The following is a 22,563-nucleotide window of genomic DNA, read 5'->3' as shown; positions in this document are numbered from 1 at the left end:
AAGCTTAGTTTCACTGGATACAAAATTTCTTCTCTGATAATTGTTTTGTTTTAGGAAGTGAAAAACAGAACCCCAATCCCTTCTAGTGTGTAGGGTTTCTCCTGAGAAATCTGCTGTTACTCTGATAAAGTTTCCCTTGTAGATTACCTAGTGCTTTAGTCTCACAGCTCTTAAGATTCTTTCCTTTGTCTTGACTTTAGATAACTTGATAACTATATGTTTAGGCGATGATCTTTTTGCAATGAATTTCCCAGGCATTCTTTGAGCTTCTTATAGTTGGATGTCCAGCTGTCTAGCAAGGCCAAGGAAGTTTTCCTCCATTATTCCTCCAAATATGTTTTCTAAACTTAGATTTCTCTTCTTCTTTAGGGATACCAATTATTCTTAGGTTTGATCATTTAACATAATCCCAAACTTCTTGGAGGCTTTATTCCTTTTTTAAAATTCTTTTTTTCTTTGTCTTTGTTTTACTGGGTTATTTCTTAAACCTTGTCTTTGAGCTCTGAAGTTCTTTTTTGTGCTTGTTCAGTTCTATTGCAGGGACTTTCCAGTACATTTTGCATTTCTCTAAATGTGTTCTTTATTTCCCAAAGTAGTGATTGTTTTATATTTATACTACCTATTTCACTGAAGATTTCTCCCCTCATATCTTCTATTGTATTTTTTTATTTCCTTAAATTGTGCTTCACCTTTCTCTGGTGCCTCCTTGATTAGCTTGCTAATCAACCTTCTGAATTCTTTTTCTTGCAATTCATGGATTTCATCTTGGTTTTGATCCATTGCTGGTGAGCCAGTGTGATTTTTTTTGAGGATGTTAAAGAACATTGTTTTGTCATATTACTAGAATTGTGTTTCTGGTTCCTTCTCATTTGGGTAGGCTATGTCAGAGGAAAGATCTGCAGCTCAAGGCTGCTGTTTAGATTCTTTTGTCCCACAGGGTGTTTCCTTGATATAGTACTCTCCCCCTTTTCTTGAAGATGTGGCTTCATGAGAGCCAAACTGCAGTGATTGTTATTTCTCTTTTAGATCTAGCCACCCAGTGAAACTACTGGGCTCTGGGCTCATACTGGGGGGTGTTTGCACAGTCCTGTGATGTGAACCATTTTCAGTTCCCTCAGCCATGGATACCAGCACCTGCTCCAGTGAAGGTGGAGAGGAGTAAAATAGACTTTGTGAGGTGCCTGAGTTGTAGTTGTTTAATGCACTAGTTTTTTGCTAGTTGGCCTCCTGCCAGGAGGTAGGGCTTTTAAGAGCATCAGCTATGGTAGTATGGGGGAGAATCAGGTGGTGGGTGGGGGTTCTAGAACTCCCAAGAGAATATGAACTTTGTCTTTAGCTACCAGGGTGGATAGGGAAGGACCATCAGGTGGAAGCAGGGTTAGGCACATCTGAGCTCAGACTCTCCTTGTCTGGGGCTTGCTGTGACTGCTGTGGGGGGATGGGGGTGTGGTTCTCAGGTCAATGGAGTTATGTTCCTAGGAGGATTATAGCTGCTTCTGCTGTGTCATGCAGGTTGTCAGGAAAGTGGGGAAAGCTGGTAGCTACAAGCCTCATCCAGCTCCCATGAAACCCAAAAGGTTGGTCTCACTCCCACTGTGCCTCCTTCAACAGCGCTGAGTTTGTTTTCAGCAGTGAGCAAACAGGGCTGAAAACTTGTCCCAGGCTACTAGCCTCCTGGCTGAGAAAGCAAGCAGGGCTTTTGTGCAGCCTCTCTGCCTGTCACTGGATTCACATCCTCCCCAAAGTTCTGGCCAGGAAACTTTACATTTGGTTGGTTCAGTTCAGGTTTCCTTCTCCCTGTGGTCTTTTCCCAGTTCCTCTGGCAGCCTTCCTCTAGGGTCCCTGTGAGACAAGTCAGAAATTGCTTCCCTGGGGACCCAAAAAGGCCCACTGGGCTTTTCCTGTTGCTTTGTCTACCTTTGTGTTTTGCTCAGCTCTCTAAATTGTCTCAGCTCCAGGTTAGGTCAAATCCTTCTCTTGTGATCTGGACTTTTAGCTTCCCCAGTGAGTGTGTGTATTTGGGGCAGGGGACAATCTTCCTTTTAAACTTCGGTGTTTGGGCACTCACAGAATTTGGGCAGGAGCAATCTGCTTCCTTCAAATGGTTTGTGGATTCTCTTGGCTTTCCTGGTATATTTCTGCAATAGTTCTTGGAACAAAAGTTCACAATGCAAGTTGCCACATGCTGTTCTATCCATCCAAGTAGAGTCTGCGGTTTAGTCCTGCCTCCTCTCTGCCATCTTTTCCTAGCAGTTTATTCTGGATTATTTCTAACCAATAACTCAACCAAAGCACAGGGCTTCATTTCTCGTACTTTACAGGTATCTTGAGTATGGCAATTTTTCATCTGCAGAATGGAGAATCTATAGGCAATTAATGCATCTAGATATTGTCAATCAAAATGTAACATTGACATCCCATTTTTTCTGCCATTTTATAAGTTCATACCAGGTGTCAAGCATTGTGCTGTGGACAAGTTTCTTGGCCTCTGCATCCTTGAGTTTCCTCACTATTAATGTGGATAAAAGTACTACTGCATAAAGTTATTGAGAGAATTAAATAAGTTCATAGATACAAACATGTAACATGGTGCCTGGCATAATAATTTTCTTTATCCCTCTCAACCCTCCTTCATGGTACATTTTATTATTTTGACTTTACATATAAGGAAACTGATGCTCTGAGAGGATAAATATTTGTCAGATAATTAATAAGTAATAGATCTACAATTTAAGGTTGTTGCGTGGAAATTTATCTTGGTATGATGGAGGTCTCTAAGTGCTCTACCAAGCACACTTTCCCAGAAGTCACAGACCTGATGGTTCACACCAAATTAAAATATTCAAATCACATGGCTTAGTAAGCTCATTTAAAGCACAGTGAGAAGTGAGGGGAAAGAGATGAGATATGGTAAGACATGGAATTAAGTAGCAATATTGTGAGATCATGGGCAACAGGACCACACTTCTATATCCTTTGTTCTGCAGTGTTCATGTGCCCTGTCTCTTTCATCCTACTGATAGTGTGGCTAAGGGGACTGAGGTTCCAAAGGAGCCCCCAGAATAAAGGTGACTTGGGCCAATGATAGCTACCTGCTTTATTGGAATGAATGACACATGACAAGTATGCCTGGTTATACCAGTAGCATGTGATTAGTCTGTTGAAATTACAGGAGTTGTATCTGCATTTCTTGGACAGAGCAGATGCAAGAGGAACAAACTGGATGACACCAATGGCTGTTCAAGTTAGCAGTGACAGGTATCTCAGTCCCAAAGTGTCAGGATAATCATTTGATTTTTTTCATCTCTTTCTGACTATAATGCTCTTGTTTGTTCATCATATTTTTTATTTATTTTCTGTCTTCTTTGGTGGGTATTACAGGTTACTAATTTGCCTGCTATCTATAGTGAACACATCAAGCATACCTATGGATCACACATACATGTTTATTAGTTGTATTTAACATATCCTACATGTGGGACCAGCTACATAATTTGCATGATGTAATATAAAATGCAAATGTGGGGCCCCATGTTCAAAAATACTTAAGAATTTCTATTATTAAGAATTTTAAGATAGTGAAAGAAACCAGAATATGCCACCTCTAAATATGCCTGTTTGACATAAATAATTTTGAGTTGAAGGGAATGAAGAAGCACATGCAGAAAAGCTCTCTGCCTCTTCTTTTTGCCCAAAAGCAGGACACAGAATTACAAAAACAAAAGGTCTGTTATGTTCCTTCTCCCCTTTCCTGCCTAAAGACAAGATGTAAATTCTCCTTTACAACATTTACCAGCTGAGAGCTTGCTCCAGAAAAATCTGGGAACAGAGTTGACTCTTTCCCACAGTTTTCTGGCCTTTGGAAGCTTAGAGCTGTTTTCCTCTTTGTCCTGTCACTTCTCTACAATTTATTGATCTTGTTGAAGATTTTATATTAGCCAGGATTCTAAGTCACACTGTCTTGAGTTACTTTTCACCAGCATGATGTTAATGTATTAATAGACTTGTTTGTTTTTCTCTTGTTAATCTGTCATTTGTTACAGGAGACTGTCTCAATTAAAAACTTACGAGGATTCAGGAAAATTATAATTTCTGCCCAACAATGACAATAGCAGAGCATAAAACTAAGCACAGGGTCCATCTGAGTATGGAGCCCTGTGTGACAGTGCAGGTCATAGGCCTATGAAATGGCCCTTGCCTATGAATTTCACCTGAATATTCCAAGCCAAGAGCTACTTATTATCTATGCTGAACATTTCTAATGAGTTCCATCTATTCCAATAGCAGAAATCAGTGATCTCAACTAATTTAGCCAACTCACATTATAGAACTCAAGTCTATGTAACTCCAAGAAACAGTTCATGCATTATAGCCATGAAGTTCTTTTTAAATATCGTTTTGAACATGTCATCCCCATGTTCAAAGGCCTTCAATGCCTCCTCAGTAATTGTCAAAATTTAGTCAATTTTGCTTAAAAAAATCAGTGAGCTTAGCAACCTGAATTTCAACTCCCTTTCCAAAGCAACCTCTCATTAATTACTGATGATGATCATGAGGTTTTGGAGATGGACAGAACCATCTCCAAATGCTTTTGAGTGTCTACTATGTATCATGTCTTGCTCTAGGAGATGTCTCACACATTAACTCATTTAGTCCTTATGAGAACATTGAAAACAAAGTTATCCCCATTTTACAGATGAGAAAATTGATATTGACAGAGGTAAGGTAACCTTACACAGTTAATACTGTGAGAGTGGATTAAAATCCAGATTTCTCCATCTCCAAAACCTCAGGATTTTTCTACTGTGCCACACTACTACTCATTTGAACCATATTTTCCAGTGAAATGAGATTAATCTTCTCCTATAGACATGCCAGGTATATGTTATCACTTCATTCTGGTATCATCTCCATTTTTTGGCATCCTATGCTTCTTCCATGCCTGACTTTATATCCTGTATGAGGTTCTTTCTCTGCCAACTCCTATAGAAATAAAATTCAAATGAATTCTCTTGATTATTCATTTGGCTCTTGTGTTATGCAGCATTGTGTTATATTTTTAAAAAATCATATGTAAATCTCCTTCCTTCCAGAAGAGATTTTGAGCTCCTCAGGGCACGAAAAGTATCATTTAGCTCTTTATTGTCTCAAGGGCTAGCATAATGCTTTGTACACAGTATTTAATTAATATTTTATGTGTGGGTGAAAATATTACTGTATTCTTTTTGTTGGACACTCATTTCCAAAGCAGAAGAACAATTAATATGACTGAGATGTTTAAAAGGTCTGGATAAATAGGTGAGTAAAAGACAGAAATGTGCTGGTAAAACGCCATGATCTATAGTGTTTGCCAATTTCCATAGTGTAAATACTTCCACTGTAGCCAATTTCAAGCTACCAACAGTTATGAGCCAACTCACAAAATTCTTAGAAATTTCATAATCAGTGGTTTTGTGTGAGCCAGCATAAGTCAGATGTGGTATCCCTTTGGAGGATTTAATAATGAACTCAATTTAGTTAAAACTAATCTGGAACAACTGAAAGCAGAGATTTAAGTAAAACAACTATTATTTAATCTATAATCAACTATTAAATGCTTGAATTAGAGCTGCCTGTGAGAAGAAAAAACAATGATTCCATAATGTGAAAACTCCAGATAAAGGCCCAAAGTGCATTAATGACTTCTTATTCTAGTTTTTTAATCGAAAAAATTATTTTTTAAATTTTTTATTTTTTTATTAAAAAAATATTTTTTTATAAAAAAATGAATTATTTTTATTTTTTTAGAATTTCCTCCTAAATCTATTAGCATACATAGAGAGTTGCAGTCTTTCTTCCATCTTCTCCTCTTCTATTCATTTCTTCTTAAATTTTAACTGAAAGTGGAACACTTTTTATTCAAGAGAAATCAATTTTTGATTGAGATCAGAAATCTCTTGCCATTCACATTAGAGCTTATCTACCACAATTGCCTGCTTCATCATTTTCATTCTATTGGAATAAGTATTTACAGCTAAAAACTAGCCTGCATCTTACATATTTCTATTAAACAAGAACAATGTCCCTGATGGTTTTCTGTCTCAGATTTTATCTTATTGATATTTATTGTATTATTATGAGTGCTTAGCAAATTATTGTGGATAACTTTACCAGTGCCTTTTTAATAATATTTTGAAACTCTTCCTGAAAGGATATTGAAAAAAGCCAAATGTAAAAATTATTGTTTTTTTTCCTTGAGATTTGTATGTTTTGAAAACTCTCAATTGCTAAGAAAGTCAGCTCTAAAACACAGGCTAAATATACTTTTATATACCAATAATTCTCTTTACTTGTTTGTTTCATAATTCTTTAATCTTTCCTAGCTGCACTTGCACCATTTTACCATAGTATACCTGGAGATATTCTTGTCTTTGCCTTAGTTTGGCTGGCTTTTCAAGTGGCTCACTGGCCTACTGTTTCTATTTCTTTTTAGAAAGTTGTGGAGGCATTTATTTCTCTTGTAACTGCCTCAAAATCTCAAGCACATGGCCTAGTTAAATCATCTTGAGGTTCTGCCCATATGGTTGCAGAAGGATATTAGTCATTGGAAAAATGGGTCTAAAATGATAATATTCAAAGATGTTTTCCAATATTCTTGGCAATCTTATTCACTAACTTCCACAAACATTTAATTATCAAGAATTTAAATAACTTTGTCTTAGTTGCTTGTTGCTATAACAGAATACCACAGACTGGATAATATATAAAGAAAGGAAATTTATGGGGCTTATGGTTCTGGAGGCTGGGAAGTCCAAGAGCCATGACACTGGCACCTGACAAGAGTCATCTGATGGTGGAAAGCATCACGTGGTGAGCAAGGATGAGAGACAGTGAGAAATGGGGCTGTATTTACCTTGTTATCAGAAGCCTATTCTGTGTTACTAGCCCATTCTCATGGTAACCACATTAATCTATTCATGAGGGTGGAACCTTAAAAGTTCACTAGTAAAGGTTCCATCTCTTACTACTGTATGGCAATGAAGTTTCCAACACATAAACTTTAAGAGACATATTCAAACCATAGAAAACATTAAACTTCAAATAAACAGGGATTGTTTTAGCAGCACAGTATATAATGATAATAAGAAATATCAGACATAAAGAAGTTCCAAGGTTTTTTTTAGATAGGTAAATCATGGTTACTATTATCTTCTTAATTACATTTCATCGCACCTTATTTTTCTGTGGTATTATCAGTCAAAATATTCTATATAGAAAGACACATTGAGTAAATTTTCTGAGCTTGCTAGGGCATCCTTTCCCCTAACAATTTTTGATGACAGTTTGTCAAACATGCACTCTTTAGAATTTTAGCTGTCAGTAACAGTTGATTTTCACAACTTTTATTAGACTATCCATCATGTTTTTTTGAAAGGTGGTTAAAAGGATAAATATGTTAATGATCATAAAACTATCTAGGAATTCTTTTAAATATATTGGACATAATACATTAACAGTAAAAGGAAAAAATATATGCAACTAATAAGCACAAAATAAGGTTAATTAGAGAAATGTGTCCTTGCTGTTTTGGGGAAGAGTTATCCAGAACTCAGGTAAGGTACTTTTTGTGGAGAAAACCTTTTGTTTCACGAAGCTTGTAAAAAGATAATAATCAAGGCATTTTTGTGGACATCTTTATGTATATGACCAAGCAATGGCAAGTGGGATACTATTTTGGGTACTTAAATAAATATGTTAAAAGCTAAAAGTAGCTAAGCTTTATTAAAATGCACATATTGAAATAAATTTTGAAGAACACTGTATTAGAATATTAGGATTCTCTTTGATGGAAAGAACTCATAGGATATATATATATTTACACACACATATACATATATAAATGTATATAACTATTACATATATCTGTATATGTATGTGTGTGTGTGTGTGTGTATATATATATATATATATATGAGTTTATTAAATATTAACTTACATTATCACAAGGTCCCACAACAGGCTGTCTGCAAGCTGAGGAGCAAGGAGAGCCAGTACTCAAACTGAAGAACTTGGAGTCTGATGTTTGGGGGCAGGAAGCATCCAGAATGGGAGAAAGATTTAGGCTGGGAGACTAGGCCGGTTTCTCCTTTGCACGTTTTTCTGCCTGCTTTATATTCACTGGGAGCTGATTAGATTGTGCCCACCAGATTAAGGATGGATCTGCCTTCCCCAGCCCACTGACTCAAATGTTAATCTCTTTTGGCAGCACCCACACAGACACGCCCAGGATTAACACTTTGTATCCCTCAATCCAATCAAGTTGTCAATCAGTATTAACCATCACAAATATCATAATGCATTGTGTAAAAGGAAGAAAGGGGAATAGTTTCACATTTCTAATATAAGGGGTTCAAGATTTCCTTTTATAGTTATAAAAATTAGAAATTTTAAAATATTACAAATCACTTCTTTCAAATAATTGTGTTTATGATGCTTTTGCAATATATATGCTTAAGTTTACATATATTTATATATATGTGTGTGTGTATATATAATGTATATATATACAAAGGCACTCATATCTACATAACGATACATAATTCTTTGGATGAATTAACTTTTACGTTTTGTGCATACACTGTTATTGTGTTTCATAACAACCAGCACTTGGTCACAGAGATCAGGACAGGTTAGAAGGGAGGCTATGGAAGGACACTGTAAAATATTAACACAGGTTAATTCTGCAGAAAGGCCAGTTCACATAGGAACATGGTGTCCTCTGAGGGTGCCCTTACCCAAGCTGTGTTCCCCAATTGCTTAGGACAGTCTTTCATATCTAAGTTTGTCATGTGGCAGACAATCAGATTTACCCAGGTAGTCCTAGTTATTTGCAGAGCTCACTGAACTGCCATCATTTAAAAGTGTCATTTTAAATTTATTGTCCACTCATAAAAAAAGATAGAGCACACTGTTCCAACAGAAAACTAAGGACTTCTGTTAGAACAATTTAGATTTAGCACCTCTAAATATCACTACACAACATTCTGAAAAATGTTTGTAAAAAGCATGTATACACTTTGGGAGGCCGAGGCGGGTGGATCATGAGGTCAAGAGATCGAGACCATCCTGGTCAACATGGTGAAACCCCGTCTCTACTAAAAATACAAAAAATTAGCTGGGCATGGTGGCGCGTGCCTGTAATCCCAGCTACTCGGGAGGCTGAGGCAGAATTGCCTGAATCCAGGAGGCGGAGGGTTGCGGTGAGCCGAGATTGCGCCATTGCACTCCAGCCTGGGTAACAAGAGCAAAACTCCGTCTCAAAAAAAAAAAAAAAAAAAAAAGCATGTATAATGCTTATAAATATTTAGGAGAATATAAATATAAATCCACAGGTATTGTGTTGAAACATGTTACCCACACTTTCAATGCAGGATGCTTCTTCTCACTATGTGGAAGCACTTGTGAATTTTTCTGTTTCACAGTATTCAGAATTCATTAGAATGTGTTTGATTAAAATGCACACGAGGCAAGCAAAATTAGCAGAGTCTGTCTACCAAGCCACGTAGATGGCCTTGCAAAGAGCTGAAAGCTAGTATATCTAAGAATATGAGTTTATGTGTATGATTCATGGTGGAAATGTCTCCTTTGTTAGAGAAATTCCTGCAAACCAATGCCTAGAATGCCCTTCTCTGCCTATTCGAATTCTGTTAGTTCTTTAACATCCATTCGAATTCTTATATCATCTACAATATCTTCAACAATTCTCAAGCATCCATTGTCCTCTTCCTTTTCACTTCAAGGCTGTCTTGCACTGTTATGTAACTCATTTCCTGGGCCTGTATCTCATATTTCTTGATAAATTTTAAGCTGTAGAAGGGAATCCATATGTTTCTTTTATTTCTTTTAAACAGTTAACACATTAAGAACATAAAACATGCCCAGTAATTACTTTGAAAAAAATAAAAAGACTAAGTAAAAGTGAGAATGAAAGAATAAGAGAAATAAAATGTATTTGTTTATGGGCCATCATTTTGGGTGGGTCCTCCTCATAGCTGTGTAGAGCAATCTATAATTTCAGTGGCATTTTTACCTACTTCTAATACAAATATTCCCACAGTAAAGGGGCACAAGGAAATACCACCATTTTTTCAAAATAGTGGTGATGAGAATTATTATTGGGGTAAGGCTTTAGAAAGAGCTTCCTTCTTATTCTTGGGCTGATGATTTTAAGATTCATTTGTGGCTTTTAGTTTGCATTCTTCCCAAATCTCATTTCTGTTCAACACCTGAGCAATAAGAGTAGGCTGGGATGCCTTACGAACATGGCCTAGAATTCTGCAGCCCAAATGGTACTATCCATACCTTCAGGTATTAGTATTGCTAATCACATGCTCAACTGATTCATGAAAACAAAAGACAAAAAAAAAAAAAAAACAGACATAAGCCCTTTTCATAGAGCTTAATAGGACAATCCAGAGAAACACTTATAAAGTTACCATTATAAAATGCTTCCAACTAAGAAATAATTCATTATAATAATTTGGTTGTAAATTGTGTAAAAATTCTTTTTCCCTCCATAGATTTACTGGCTGGAGACTTGTAAGTCAGACTGTCAAAACAGACCAAGAAGAAAAAAACAAGCAGAAGTTTACGACCATATATATATCCCACTTACACATGGGACCACTCAGGGATGAGTAACTGAAAGAGGACATTAGAACTTGAGCTTACATAGCATCTTAAGAAAAGAACAATACATCTTTAAAGAAGTGATATGACAAAGGAAAAGGACTTTGAGTTTCTATGATGGCAAATGATGGGAAAGCAAATATATGGGGGAACTAATGGAAAATAAGGCTGTTTAGTAAAGCTTGTTGTGCAGATTCCTCTGGTGCCCTTTCTGGACTGATAGGTTTGGTATAGTCTTCAGTGATTAACTTCTGTCCTTCCTGGTAAGAGGGGAACAAAAATCATGCTTTATATGTTTATCTACTGCTTTTAGGCAAAGAAAGGGAGAGCAGAGAGCTTTTCTGGTATATAGCTTTTCTTGATTGCCTTCAGCTCGAAATAATCTTTATGCCACATTTTGGGCATTTTTTTGGCATAATGTGGAACATAATTCTGATATAGCATATTTTGAGATGCCGTATTTTGCTACCCTCCAAATTTTCTCTACCCTTTTATTATCTTAGCTGTTAATTATATATTCTTCCAAAATTCTGGTTTCCTTCAATGAAGAAAACACAGTTTCCTGCTACTATGATATTAACACAAAGAATGTTTAAACCGTATATTGAATCTTAAAGCAATCAGATACAAATCAGAGTTAGGAAAAGATTCAATCAGCAGGTAGAAAAAGGATCTAGTATGCTTTTATTTTAAAATTTTTCAGTAAGCCACTAAAGCCCAGCTTGTTGTTTTTCCCTTGTTTCATCTAAAATTACCCAAAGATGCTGGCATGACCTCTAGGGTGAGGCTAAAATGTATCTGAGTCTTTATTTGACATTCAAACCAGCCATGAAAATTAACGTTGTTTTAGAGCTCCAGGGAGCAACAAAGTCATCCTGAGTCTGATGAATTTCTGTGGCAGTAACTTGGAATTTCATGCAAATTTGACCAGTCAAAGATTTGCTTTAATTATTCACCAACACCAGCATCTGGTTTTAACACATCTCTACGAGTATCATCAGAACTAGAGAAAAAAAATTTCCTAAAGAAATTTTTGTACATAGGTCACTCTCATGTTTATTACTGATAAAAATTTTAGAGGTCTTGGTAATCTAAAAGAAATATGTATTTTACCTTGAAGTGGTACTATCCAAAAGGAACTATACCAAAATACACCAGACATAAAAGTTAAGAGGTTATATAAATACACATGCAGTTCTTTTTTTGCTTGTTCTTAGTTTATTTACTGGTTGTTTTCAGATGGTCAGTCAGGTAGTTACTCTTTAGAGATATAAGATAAAGTATGGACATGAGAAGTAGTTATTTGCCAAAGGCAATTATCAAGTATCAAAACATGTAGCATACTTAATGCCAGTTCAACAACAAAACAATTATATAAAATATAGTAGCTTTTTAGCCCAATCTTCCAATAATTGCTTGAACAACATACTAAATTTAAGAGCTCTTTACCTCTTAAATTTGGTAGTCTTAGTAAATAAAATTGGTTAGTTCTGCAGGGGCAGAAAGATGTGGTACTTTGTCCCCATCATAAGGTAACAGACAACAGTTCTGTAATGAAAGATGGGTTCACAAGAGAAAAACATAACACATTTATTTAACCAAAGTTGTATATGACATGGGAGCCTTCAGAATGAAAATTTGAAGACCCAAGGGCAGACTGTCCATTTTTATGCTTAGATTCAATAAAGAATGAACAGCCATGTAGAAATGTTATTCAATAAAGAGAGAATTATCTAATGAACTGAGTAGGGAAACCCAGCAAGACCTGTCCAGATTCTCCCTGGCCTCACTATTGTAACATCTCTTCTCCCTCCTGGCTTATTTTGGTATAGTTCCTTTTAGATAGTACTACTTCACAGATAAAATATGTATTTTTAGATTACCAAGATCTCTACAATTTTTGTCAGCAACAAACATGAGAGTGTTTCTCCATCCCTTGACCTACTATTGACCAAAACTAGGTCATAGAGTTTCTTTATGACCACCTTCTAGACAGAAAGGTGGAGAAGATTAGAGTAATAATTCTTGTTTCTATTACTGACTTTGGAGAAAAGGGGGTTTTAGTTTCTATGGCCTGCCCTGGAGAAGGGGCATTCTGAATTCTATGGCTGGTTTTGGGCAAGAATGAGGGGTGAGAGGCAGGAGAGCAGGTGAAGGTCAGTGAGACCCTGGCTCTAAGGCTGCTTCTGAGGCTTTCCAGTGTCCTTTAGTTCAGTGTGCTTGGCATGGCAAAGCACCACATTCAGGGTCTCATTTTCTGGGCCCAACAGTTCCATATTTTGCCGCCAACTTGTTGCACATTGGAATCATTTATGGACTTAAAAAAATAGTGATGCTGTATCCCAGCCCTAGAGATTGTGACTTAAATTAGCTGTCTCCAACCTTTTTGACACTAGGGACCAGATTTGTGGAAATCAATTGTTCCATGTACTGGGGCTGGGTGGGGAGATGGTTTCAGGATGATTCTAGTGAATTATATTTATTCTGTACTTTATTTCTATTATTACATTATAATATATAATGAAATAATTATACAACTCCACATAATATAGAATCAGTGAGACCCCTGAGCTTGTTTTCCTGCAACTAGATGGTCCCATGTGGGGGTGAAGGGAGACAGTGACAGATCATCAGGCTTTAGATTCTCATAAGGAGTTCTCAGCCTAGATCTCTTGCATGTGCAATTCACAATAGGGTTTGCACTCCTATGAAAATCAATACCACCACTGATCTGACAGGAGGAGGAGCTCAGGTGGTAATACAAGTTAGCAATGGGGAGTGGCTATAAATACAAATGAAGCTTCACTCACTCATTCACCACTTGCCTGCTGTGTGGCCCAGTTCCTGACAACCATCTGGTCTTCTCACTGGTATTCATTTGTTTGATTAGCATTTGTTGAAATTCACATCTATGTCAGATGCTAAATTCACATCTGTGCCAATGGCCATAACTTGACAATCATCTGATCTTCTCACTAGTGTTCATTCATTTAATTAGCATTTGTTGAAATTCACATCTATGCCAGGTGCTATATTAAGTACTGGGAAATTAGTACAAAAGACATAGAGCTTGGAGATTTCAGTGCAATGGTGAAAATGGGCTAGAAAGCAACACACTGGGATAACTACTCCAGAAAGGGCAGAAGTCAAGTCACACACCTACGGGGTTGAGGGGATTGTGGGAAAGAAAGAAAGGATCAGAAAGGTTTTGTGGTGGAGCTGTAGTGTTGGCCTAACTCTTGAACTGAAGATAAAGAAAAGGAAGAAAGCAGGTGAAGGAGAAAAGAAAGGGCATTTTAGAGAAGGGAAACAGCATGTATAAAAGCATGGATGCGTTAGAAATCGAATTGCAGCCAGCTTCTCATTTTATGTTTTCTCTCACTTATCTTATATATAATTGTTGAAACATTTTTCTCACAGCACTGTATTATACACATCAATTTCCTGCTCAAAAATACTCTGGATTCATATTAATATCAAAACGAATTCTGCACTGCTTAACCTAATATTAGGGCATGCCAGCTCCTCCTCTAAAGCATTTAAACTGTCCTCTTCATTGTCTGCATGTTTTCATCTCTTCACTTTTGCTTGTATCATTCCCCTGCACCAAAATGCCTTCCTACTCCTTTGACCATGTAACTGACTCCTCCCTTCATTCAGGGTTCCTTGATACCACTCCATCTCTCATCTCAATCTTGTAGCATTTATATTTACTTTTACTATTCTTATTTGTTAGTAATTAGATGGTGGCCTAAATATTTATCTATATCTTTAGTTTTTAATGGAATTGTAAATTTTGTACAGCAAAGCATAGGACCACATTCTTTTTTCTCTCTTTCTGCATATGGCACAGTGCCTTAAAATAAACAAAATTTATATTTTTATTGCTAATAACAAAACTGACTTACAATAATATAATGAGTTCGGAAAATGGAGAAACTGAGAGTTTGCATAATTGCCTAGTCTTTGATCATCGATGCACACTACTTTTACATAATTATAACAAGAGTATACAAATTGTTCTGTATTCTGAAGTTTTACTTGACACCGTGTCATCAACATTTCCTATGAAAAATAATAAATATCCACCAGGCATGGTGGCTCATGCCTGTAATCCCAGAACTTTGGGAGGCTGAAGCGGGTGGATCACTTGAGGTCAGGAGTTTGAGAACAGCCTGACCCCAACAAGGTGAAACCCTGTCTCTACTAAAAATCCAAAAATTTAGCAAAGTGTAGTCACACAAGCCTGTAGTCCCAGCTACTCGGGAGGTTGAGACATGAGAATCATGTGAACCCAGTAGGCAGAGGTTGCAGTGAGCCAAGATTGTACCACTGCACTCCAGCTTGGGCAGACAGAGTGAGTCTCTGTCTCAAAAAAAAAAAAAAAAAAGAAAAATGATAAATATTTTTGGATAATAACTAAAAGCATCATTTACCTATGGTATGCCAGGTACTGTGTTGCTTACACTGTTTCAACTTTTGAATGTATGTCCTTATTCCAATCCCATGAGGTAAACACTAGCGTTATCCTGGGGCAACTGGGAACACTAAGCTCAAAAAGAGCAAAGCTGTGATACTTAGTAGGTGACCTTGGATACTTATTTTACTTAGTGAATCCTCAGTTTCTGAGATGGGGATAATAATAGTTCCCACCTTTTGGGATTTTGAGGGGATGCAGTGAGATGATGGACATGAATAGTGCCTGGCACATGGCTAACACTCAGTGTGCTTCAGCTGTTGCTGCCATCACTGTTGCTGGTCCCATTTTACACATGAAGAAACTGGATCAAAGACATTTAGTAACTCTTCCCAAATCACATATCTAGTGTGTGACAGAGCCAGGATTCAAACCCCTGTCCCAACTATGACATGAGATAGGGATTCCAGAATTTAATACAATATTGTCCAAGTATAACACTCCACAGTTTAGTGCTACAGAGAACATGTGCAGAGTTTTGAGGGAAAACACAGTTGGATGTCTTTAGATTACCTGCTTGGAGAGAGAGTATTATATATATATATAATATATATGATTATATGATATATATATAAACATAAATATAAATATATATAACTGAATATATATTATATAATTTATTTATAATATATATAAATAATATATATAATTCTCTCTTCATATATATATACACATATATACATTTATATATATACACATATATATACATACATTTATATATATGCATATGTATATATATTTGTGTGTGCGTGTATGTGTGTATGTATATATATATGTGTATATATATGTGTATATATATATATATGTAGATAGATAGAGAGAGAGAGAGAGAGAGAGAGAGAGAGAGAGAGAGAGAGAGAGAGATTGCTTCCTATGGGCCCAAACTCTCTGCAGCAGCACAGCATGGCTGGAACAGGGCTCAGGCTAGAATTCCTAACTGCCTTCTACCAAGTGGTGTCATAACTGGGGCTTTTAAAGCCCTACACCTGGGCCTTCTCCTTGGCTCTCAAATACAGGGTTGAATCCTCTCCTGCTCACTTACTAAAAAGAACAATTCCCACTTTCAATGAGGTAATAGTCTGAGGGAAATGGGCTGAGGTTTTGCCTGGAAGTATCTAGTTATTCCTCAACTTTATAGTTTGGAGACTCAGCATAAAAACTGAAGTCAGCCCTATTAGTGCTATCACTGCTAATACAGCCATCCCTTCTTGTTAGAGGGGAATACCTTCCAAGACTCGCCGTGGGTTCCTAAAACCAAGGATAGTATTGAACCTGATTGCTGTCAGTCAGAACATATTTCTGTTTATGTCTTTCACCCACACATTTAATGCCTTTTCTGTCTTAACTAAGCACTCACCACACACTGTGGTCATAACTTTTACAGTTTGAAGTACAACAGAAAAACTAGCAAGAATTTCTTTTCCTTTCTTCACAATTTCAGGAAGAGAAGGCGTCTTACCATAGAGCTTAGCAAACCTCAGCATACATCTTTTTTTCTGTCCTTATTACGTTGAGAACTTTCCCCTTTTCACTTAAAGGAAGCACTTTGTGGCCTCTCTTTGGCATATCCGAATTGTCAGCATCACTAAGCTTATACTTAGAAGGCATTATTAAGGCAAATAAGGGTTACTTGAACATAAGCATTGTGATACTGTGACAGTCAATCTGATAACCCAGAGGGCTACTAAGTGACTAACAGGAGGAGAGTGCAGACTACGTGGATTTGCTGAATAAAGGGAGGATTCACCCCCCAGACTGGGCGCACCGATGGCATGCGATTTCATCATGCTACTCAGGACAGCACACAATTTAAAACTTTGGAATTGTTTGTTTCTGGAATTTTTTATTAAATATGTTTTGACTGCAGTTGACCACTTGTAACAAACCTTGTTTCTAAAGCAAAACTGCAGATGAGGTGGAACTACTGTAATAGTTACTGCTTATACTGCTCTTACTATTTGTCATGGACTAAGCTAAACATATTATGTACGTTATTTTTTTATAATGGATGCGACAGTCCTACAGAGTAGCTATTATTATCTTCATTTTTATAGATGAAGCATCTGGATATCGTAACCATTCCAACTACTGCCATTAGCATTAGCCTTAGAAAAAAATATGTTTTGAATAATCACTTCCAGTATTGTGATGATTTTCAATAATTCTACCAGCATAACTATGAAATGGTTATGCTGGTAGAATTATTGTCTAGGAGGCCTCTAGTTCTTATTTTTAATCTTTTTACCTTTGACTAGCTTCTTACCTCTACAACTCACTCTCATAGTAATATTTCAGCACAAGTCAGATTCTCTGGACTACTGGTTAAATTCTCTTAAATGGCAGTGTTTCTTATGAAAAGTCTTTTCGTTCTTCCGATCCCTTCACTGGAAACTGCTCGAGAGTAAAAGTTTTAATTACAGTTGCCTAAACACCAGTTTTGGAATGTCTTTCATTTACTTGAGCAATAAATTGATTGCTTAATCATACTATGAAACTGAAAGCAAAAGGAAACGAAAGTCACCTTAACCTAACCCAAAAGGGGAACATGTTTCCTGGGATGAGAATGTGTCAAATGCAGCATAGCATGTCCTAACTCTTCTGTGTAATCATGGTTGTATCAAATGTTATGGGTAAATTATCTATTTTGTAAGTTAGTCCAGTGTGTACTTCTTCAACTAACTGTGAAAGCATTCTTGAAAGACCGTGAAACCTTATTATTCTAATGACCAACACAACAGGTTGATAAATGAATGATGAGGCTAGGTATGAATGTCATTAAATAGACCTCACTCAATTATTTATCCCTGGATCTGGGGTTACAGCTCAGAGAGCTGTGCATATTCTAGCATGGTTTGCTTGAGCTCTGAGACCTGAAGACCAGATTACATTGTTGGCAGGTGGCTTTTGTTGACTGCAATTCAAAGGGGTGATACACTTTTTTGTTCAGTCAGACATTTGGATAGTTTGAGGCCAAAAGATATTCAAAGATTATCCACAAAAGCCTATTTCATTTTAACCATGTAGAAAAATATTTTTAAACTATTCAGATAAATACAAATGAATAGAAGAATGGATTAGCTGTAGAAAAACATGTATGTAAAGATGTTTTCTTGCATCTTAGTGTTCCAAAGACTCTGTTCTTTATTTTCTTAGTTTCTGCTATCTGTCATGGGCACTTTAGTATTCTGTATTGATCAATCTTTAGCTTCATATTGCATTTGTTTTTGTACCTTGTTTCTAATTGCAAAATGAAATATGCTTTCTAGCTAAGAAATATGTTATCAAGGAGAATAGAATTGGGTGATACTAGTTTTCTTCCATCCTGAAATCATGCCAGCTCACTGCAAAAGTCAGCCCTCAAAATAGCATTAAGGCAAGCCCTTTCACTGAGTCTCTGATCTCTCACAGCCCAGTGTCCCTTCCTGAAGGCATGTAACCTGCAAGAGTACTTTTTTTACATTCTATGAGCATCAGATATTGGAAAAAGAATCTTTTCTTGCTAAACGGTTATTCATGGCCCACCCTCTGCCCCTTGGGTTTATTTTAAACCTATCTCTAACATTTCTGATGAGTTGTGTCTAGTAATTCTGGCTTGGGCAGGCTATGGCAATCAGGGATTAGCTAGAATGGCTGTTCAGGGATCTCTTTGGTATAACACTTACGGAGGCGGGGCAGGAATCTCTCAGAGAATGAAGGAGGGGGTAGAGCATTAGGGAAGAGAAGAAATTCATACCTGAGATTATGTAATAGATAATAGAGTCTGGACTTCTATTTAAAAACTAGAATCAAGATATATACATTGAGGGTAGAGTGGGGTAATAATTGAAAGAGAAATATGAAACTATATGTAGTGTCAAGGAAAACTAATAGCAATTGAAGAGACAAAAATAAAACTTGTTTATATTGTTCAAAGGAAAATTATAACAACTGACAAAAACTTCCTTAATCCCATGTTGATAGGGTTCTGTATTATTAACTGAGTTCGAATTAATTTTGTGGTGATTTTAATTCCGTTATAACCCTGACTCCTTCTCTCTTAAGTTTTGCTAGTTTAATGTTCATGGGCTCGCAAAATTAAAAATCTTGGTAGAAATATGGAGTAGCTATTTCTTTATACTTCTGTTTAGAACAAAATTGTGCTTTTGAATTGACTACTTATCTAGAAAGTGATATAAATCTAAAAAGCAAAACTGGATGTCTTTTAAATTGTCTGTTAAATACTTAGAGCAGTGGAGATGCCTTAAAAATGAGCACTTTATTACATTTGAAAAACAAATTTTAATTTTACGACTAAGAAGAATTTCCATTTCTCAATTTATATGTGTTCATTATACTAGAGATTAATATGATAACTCCTATGTATAGTTTTATGAATTTCAACATTCTTGATGCCAAATAACTGAAATATAGTCAATTCTGCCATAACATGATATATGAGTTCCTAAAAATCACTACAGTATACAAAACTGGGCAATAAAAACACATTTTATTCAAAAAATGGGGTTAGGCACACAATACTTAGAAAAATCACTAGTGACACTTAACAAAAAATATGGGAATTTAGTAACAACAACAGCAAATTTTTACACATGTTAATGGTTAAGAAATTTACAATAAACATGGCAGTGTATTTGAAAAAGACCTAAAGTTTCCTTGTGGAAGTTGGCCTTCAAAATGGTTGCAGCTTGTGAGTTTTTGAGAAGTGTGGAAGGAGGGTCATTGCTGACCCAGTTGTGAGCAGATACGGCTTTTCTACCTGTGTGAGGAAGTGCAGTAGCTGATGGATGAGGTCTATTTTGTGTATTCCTATGCTGCTTGGTTGCAGTTTTCTGCATTTACCTGGTGTTTCTTGTAGATAGAATCACACATAAGCAATCCTAAAACTTGTGTTATGATCAAATTGTGCTGTAATATATCAATCATGTTAGAACAAGGTCATGGTTTCACAACCAGCCTTACCATAGAATTGACTGTGTAATAACCCCTTCAACACTTACACACCTACGGTCCCACCTTGTTCTTGCCACCACCTTAGTAAGCAGGGCTGCAATTGCCTGACCATTTGTTTGTGTTCTGGGAAATCCTGACCTATTAAAATTCACACAGTAACTGAGGGAATCTGTGTCAGACCTTGCCTAGGTCTGTGTGAGTCTGAGGGAGGCGTGCTTTCCTCTGAAAAGTCAGACCCTCATGTATGTGGGACAAAGAGCATCAAAAACATGAGCAAGGTCATAGAGACAGATCCCAGAGACGGGGTTAGAACCCACCTTACCTGATTTTCTGTTAGAGGCTTCAGTTCACCGTTTCAGAAAGTACCTGCTGGCTGCCCTCCTCCCGCCTGTCTTATCACCTCTACAACACATTGTTAGTGCTTAGATAGGCTGTGTTTTCTTCATTGCGTAGATCTAAAAACCCAGCTGTAAGAACTCAGTTTCTAATTTTTGCCATTACTTTATTGGTTATTTTAGAATGTGTAAAAGGTTTTAGAAATTGTTTTTCAATGAATCTTACCAGCACAGAGGTCATGTCAAGTGTCAGGACGTTTGACAACAAGGACAGTCTAGCCTATCCATTGAGTTTCAGAGAAAATAGATTAACGATAAAGGGTGCAATCCCAAATTAATTGCTTGAAAGCAATTAATTTTGCTTTCAAGCATTAATTAATGTGGAAAATAAAATTTAGATACTCCCTTGTCTACATCTACCCCAAGCTAAGTCAATCAGCTCTATTTCTAAAAAGTTTACATTTATTAAACACTCACTGCGGTCAATGCAGTGGCCAATGCTATGAAGATTCAAGAAGACAAGATATTGTTTCTACTATCAAGAAACTGATTTAAGAGTTCTGTCTAGTGACCGAAGAGAATTTTTACCACTGTGCCTGTGTTTTTTATGCCACAGCATACATGTACAGGTGAGAAATGAGGCCCCATTTCTGAGTATCAGTTAAGTCAGCAGGTGTGTGCTGTTTTTTGGTCACTCTGTATTGCAGAATCCTGAGTTTGGCACTGATACTAAAGATTATCTTACGAAAAAAATTCTTCACTGACCCTTCTTATTTATTTATTTATTTTTTGAGACAGAATCTCACTATGTCATCTAGGCTGGAGTGCAGTGGTGCAATCACAACTCACTGAATCCTCCGCTTCTCAGGTTCAAGTGATTCTCCTGCCTCAGCCTCCCCAGTAGCTGGGACCACAGGCACACGCCACCACGACTGGTCAAGTTTTGTAATTTTAGTAGAGAAGGGGTTTTACCATGTTGGCCAGGCTGGTCTTGAATCCTGGGATTGCAGGTATGAGCCACCTTGCCCAGTGAGACCCACAGTAGTTTAATTATAGTCATATGTTAAAGGGTCTTGTCTATAAAACCACACATTCCAGGAGCCATCAACTGAGGACAGCATTGCACTTGTGGAACCACAGTCCAGGCTTGGGTTATCTGTTCCTATCATGAAAGAGGCTGTTCTGTCACATAAATAATATGTTCTGCAGCCCCTGAGAGGTGAAGAGAAGCCTGGGTTGCCTCTATTTGTAATTTACTTTTTTGTAAATTTTTTTGGGTAAATTTTAACAAACAACAGCAAAAATGACTGTCTTAGTCAGTTCAGGTTGATAGACAAATTACCAAGACCATGTGACTTAAACAACAGGTATTTATTTCTCACAGTGCTAGAGGCTGAAAGTGTGAAATCTAAGTGTCAGGATGGTTGGGCTCTGGCAAGGGCCTTCTCCCAGGTTGCAGATGGCTGGCTCCTTGTGTCTTCACATAGTGGAAACAGGACTAGCTAGCTCTCTGGCCACTACTTATGGGCACTAATTCCATTCGTGAGGGTTCTACCCTTATAGTCTGATTACCTCCTAAGGGCCCCATCTCCAAATACCATCACATTGGGGATTAGATTTCAACATACAGATTTCAATAGGGGACAAACATTCATTCTATAACAATGACCAAACAAGGTCACAAAAATTACAGTGTATATAGCATGCTTGCATTATGTTTTGATGAATTAATGTTTTTTTTATTATGCATACCAAAGAAACTAATGCAACTAAATGTATAAATAATGGGCAGTAATGTTAAAGTTTAAATTTAAAGCCCTTTCTGAATGTGAGGCCAAAAGTATTCCTTTTCTCTCTTTCTCTTCTCAACCCCATTTACTTTACAGAATGATTTCTCTGTTTTCAGTCATAATTGCTTCTTTTTTTTTTTTTACAGGATTAAGTACCAGGTCATTAAGTGTGTTCTATGTCAGGTTGTCCTAACCTCTCTGCCCTTTTCTTTTTTTCTAAAAGAATCATTTATATATATATAAAGGACATATTTAAAATAAACATTTGATTGCCAGAATCTGATGTAAACTTCAGATTCAATTTTACATGTGGTAGAAATGAAAAGACCTAGGGTTCTCTATT

At 36.8% G+C, this 22,563-nt stretch overlaps 1 protein-coding gene across 1 annotated transcript in view; it reads left to right on the top strand.

The window, feature by feature from the left end:
- The window catches only part of TMC1 (transmembrane channel like 1), a 135,876-nt gene that overhangs the window by 23,282 nt on the left and 90,031 nt on the right, over window positions 1-22,563 (top strand). The gene's annotated exons all lie outside the window — the stretch shown is intronic.

This window comes from Callithrix jacchus, chromosome 1 (assembly GCF_049354715.1).
Source record: "Callithrix jacchus isolate 240 chromosome 1, calJac240_pri, whole genome shotgun sequence".
In the NCBI taxonomy this organism is placed as follows: domain Eukaryota; kingdom Metazoa; phylum Chordata; class Mammalia; order Primates; family Cebidae; genus Callithrix; species Callithrix jacchus.
The sequence above is the reverse complement of the archived record's forward strand: the minus strand, read 5'-3'. Positions and strand labels throughout refer to the sequence as shown.